This window comes from Neophocaena asiaeorientalis, unplaced genomic scaffold, assembly GCF_003031525.2.
Source record: "Neophocaena asiaeorientalis asiaeorientalis breed wild unplaced genomic scaffold, Neophocaena_asiaeorientalis_V1.1 scaffold79, whole genome shotgun sequence".
NCBI lineage: Eukaryota > Metazoa > Chordata > Mammalia > Artiodactyla > Phocoenidae > Neophocaena > Neophocaena asiaeorientalis.
In genome coordinates this window covers 347,809-352,052 of record NW_020175402.1, presented here as the reverse complement: position 1 = coordinate 352,052, position 4,244 = coordinate 347,809, and the positions used below count along the sequence as shown (strand labels likewise).

The 4,244-nt window shown below is 54.4% G+C and overlaps 1 protein-coding gene across 1 annotated transcript in view; it reads left to right on the top strand.

Moving 5' to 3' along the window:
* Positions 1–1,892: 1,892 nt before the first annotated feature.
* ECE1 (endothelin converting enzyme 1) overlaps positions 1,893–4,244 on the top strand; it is a 61,280-nt gene continuing 58,928 nt past the window's right edge. The window contains exon 1 of the mRNA XM_024766689.1: positions 1,893–1,911. The gene's annotated coding sequence lies outside the window, so the exon portion shown is untranslated. The remainder of the gene's footprint in view (positions 1,912–4,244) is intronic.

Here is a 4,244-nt window from a genome sequence, read left to right as displayed (position 1 = left end):
GGCCACACACCTGAGAGGTACGTGAAAAGGGTGAGTCTGGAGAGGTAGGTTTGGGCCAATTGCCAGGCGGCCTTGAATGCCAAGCTAAGGAGTTTGGGTTTTGTTCTTTAGGCGGTGGGGATCTATTGCAGGCTTTTGAGCCTCGTGTTTTATAAGAATTGATGGTACAAATAACAACAGCTAACACTTGGTGGGCACATGCTGTGTGCCCAGCACTGTTCTAAGCACTTTATATTAACCATTTAAGTATCACAACAGTCCTACGAGCGAGGTGCTATTATTTTCATCCCCGTTTTACAGATGAGACAGCTGAGGCACAGAGAGCCTGAGTCACTTGCCCGGGCTCACGCAACTGGGAAGTGGCATAGTGGGGATCTGAACTGAGGTTTGGAACTAGAGCTTTTACTCACTCTATCATTGTGCTTGTTAAGTGTAAGTATTTAACTAACATATAACCTGAGTGTGTATTAGATGACATGTAAAGATTCAACAGATCTCAACTAATTACTGGCACGAGAGGCAAGAACTGATGGGGGCTTTGGCCACAAAGGGCAGCATCCCTAAGGAGCTGAAACTTAGAAACAGAATGTGAAAATGGCTCAGAGGATGTGGCCACGGAGTCGCAAGCCTCTGAATTTCACTTACAGCTGCCTCTGACGGGCTCCTAGATTTCTTGGAAGATACCCCCGCCCTTGAGCAAACCAACCCCAAGAGCCATCTGAGTGACTAACATAGTCGGGGCAAATCCCCAGTGAGATCACACCCAGTGCCCTGCCCCTGGGCCAGAGGACTTTGTTGTCAGAAACACACAAGCATTTACAGTACTTCTCATTTCTGCTCACCCCAGGCCTTTGATTTCCACAGGGTGGGGTTTTCAGAGCTGGGTACCATCACACCCTCCATCTGGCTTTCCTCACCTGCTCTGTGTAGCGGGAGGACTGGGGACCGTGGTTCCCACTCCTCCATTCTTGGTCTCCGCCAAGCCCTTCTCACACGAACACCAGGCCCACATTTCACACCCAGGGGCTCAGCGGAGCTGGGAGAGGAGCGAGCAGATCAAGGCAGAGACTCCCCCCAGAGCAGCAGAGGTTCTTCCCCTTCCCTGAAGCTCCCTGGCTGCGGGCATCCCCACAACCGCAAATGAGGCAATTAGGGAGAACGGCGCTGGCTGCCCTGCCACTCAGCGCCTCTGGACTCCACGAGGTCCCACCTGAAGAAGCAGCTCCCCCTCCACAAAGAGCACGGGACCAGGGGGCCAGGACCCAGGTTTCAGGCCCAGCGCCGCCCCTTACTAGCTGAGTGCCTGAGGTTCTCTGGAGGCAGCGTGGTGAGGTCAGGCAGTGAGGATTCACATCCTGGCATCTCACTGTCTAGCCAGGTGACTCGGGGCAGGGGCGGGGAGCAGTAGGGGCGGGGGACGGTGTGTGCCGCCACCTCCCCAATCCTCAGTCTTCTCCTCTGTAAAGTGGAGGTGGTGATCGCCACCTCACAGGGCTTCACCGGGTCAGGATAGATACGTTGGGCCCAGTGGCTCATTCTAGGTGTCTGGTCTGCCCAGCCCCTCTCCCTGCCTAGTCCCCTCCCACTTCTCCTAAAAGGGAAGTGATACCTGCTGAGGTTGGGGCTCTTGGTGGGTGTGGGGATCCAGCAAGACATTGTGTGGAAGGCCCCGCCCAGAACCTGGCGGGTAAGAGATAGGGCTGCCCTGTCGTTGGAATGTCACTCGCTGCCTGGGGCCCACTGTGCTCCCCATGGGGCAGAGCCAGCTAAGCCATTCCCACGTCTGAGGCGGGTTCAGTTTCACTCCCCAGCCCCGGGCCGGCAGCATTTCAGGAAGGGCCCCTCATCTTTTGTGTGCTGAAAAATAAACAGCTCTTCGTCTCAGCGGATTTCTGGATTTCTGCCCGGGAGGTATGTGAGCTTCCCTCGTCACCCCTCCACGGACAGGCTGGCCTCGGCCCCTGGGATGGGCTGCCAGCCTCCTCCTTCTCTTCTCACCTTCGCTCAGACGCCTGTGGAGGCTCCAGCCCCCGACTAGGCCTTTGGGGATGTAAGGCCTGACGAGACCCAACCCCTGCCTTCAAGGTTCTCCTACTTAAGGTGCTGTGCGCTTTCAATAGGAGGAAGCATGGGATGGGGGGCTTGGGGAGGCGGAGGATACAGAGCAGGAGGCCAGAGGCTGCTTGGGATCAGAGAAGAATGGCAGGAGAGCTTTCCGGAAGGGCTGACCTCTGAGCTGAGACGGAAGGAGGAGCCGTTGCTTCACTACACCTGGGCAAGTTACTTCCCCGAGCCTCAGTTTCAGGTTCTGTAAAAGGGGCCAGGAATACCTGCTTCAGAGCCAAGAGCTTAAATGAGATGATGGATGTAGAAGAACTGACAAACACCTCATACCCCTAGGTGCCTAGGAAATAGTAGCTGCTGTGCCAGGCAGTAGAGATGTTTGGTGACTTGAATTTCTTTTTCAAGGGTCTTTTCCTGGGGCAGGTAACACCTGTTGCTTAGTGTAGCTGAGAGTCCTGATTTCAGAAAAAGCCCAGCTGTAGCCCAGCATGAAATGAAGCAGCCTGGGAGCCCTTTCTCTCTCTCAGGTGGGTAATGGGAAGTCCTGCACCCAGTGGGAGTGAAGCAGAAGACCCCAGAACTCAAATTCTTCCCACGCATCCTGCCTCTCCCAGGGTGCTTAGACGTGTTTCCTTTGTCTTTGGGCATTGCAAAATTAGATGCACAGGGATTCAAAGGCAGTTCCCCAGAGTAATTTTCACTTCCCCTCTAATTGTTCTACCATTCATTTTAAGTTTATTGAGCACCTGTGGTATGCCAGGTGATGGGGACTCTCTGTGCCAGACAAGGTCCCAGCCCTGATAAAACTCACAATTCTGGGGAGGGGGAAGGAGATAGACCTAAAAACCAACATAAATAAATAAATAACAGACTGCAGTAAATACTATGAAGGGGAAAAGGGGGCGCCGTAATCGAGAATTTGGGATATTTGCGGAGGTGACATTTAAACTGACATCTGAAGCAGGAGCTGGCCATGGGAGGAGTAGAGATGAGGAAAGAATGTTCCAGGTAGAGGCAACAGCGCTATAAAGGTCTTGAGGGAAGGAGAAACTTGGAGAATCTGAGGAACAGAGGAAGGGCCAGAGAATTGGGGGCCTGAGTGAGTGAGGTGGGAGCAGCACAAGATGAGGGTCAGGGTGAGCAGGGGCCATGGGGGACTGGTAAAGGGACTGTCCCTGCAGAGTTTGAAGCAAGGGTAACAAGATCAGAATTTCCTGTTAAAGGCTCGCTCCGGCTGCAGAGAGGGCTATAAGAAGGCAGAAGGCGAAGCCAGGAGACCTCAGGAGCTGTTACTGTGGCTGTGACCCTGGATGTCACCTCAGCCCTCTGTGCCTGTTCCTTCACACACGTGTGACTGTGAGAGTCAAATATGGGAATGAACAGAGGCGCACTTTGGAAAGCTGAAAAAAATGTATAAATGCGGGGGATCCCAGGTCTCACTGGATACGGAGGGTCCTTTGGGAAACTGCTGGGTTAGGGTTGTCTGGGGTCTCGGGTGGGAGGGAGAGTGCCTGAGCACCCCACATCTGAGGGAAGGGTCACCTTCCTGATTTTCAACTAGGCCCCAAGCTGTTAATGTTTTGAGGGTAAGGTCACACCTGTGAGCCTGGAGACAAGCATGGGATTCCCCTCCAGCCACCCAAACGCACACACATAACATTTTTCATTCTAGGTCGGGAGAGTCCTCTGGAATTTTCTGAGATCATCATGAACTCTGACTTAAAGACCCCTGAGCTAGAGGATGGCGGAGATGAGAGGGGAGGCACATGCCTTTTATATACCACCCCTTTTTTACCCCCTAATCTTTCTAGCCCCAGTGGGCAAGACCGCTCTTGGGGCGCCTAAGGGACAATGGTGAGGAACCTCTTTCTTGACTGTTGTAGGCCAAATTAGGGGCACTTTCCTAATATCTGACTTTTGGTATCTGCCATAGAGGTTTATTTGAAGGGGAGCTTAATGTTTCTTCGAAGGAGGGGTTGCTGCGAGCCCCCTTCCTGCCTGCTGGGGTAAGGCCCCTCCACCCCATCTCTGGGAAAGGGAGCAGCCTCCATCTCCCCGGGGACTCCGGCCCTGGGGTGGTCTCCCCCGCGCGGCCAGGGAGGGAACCGGAGCCGCGCCGATCAGGCCCCGCCCGCGAAGGTGGTGCGAAGCCCGGCCCAGCCTCACAGCCGGGCCCGCCC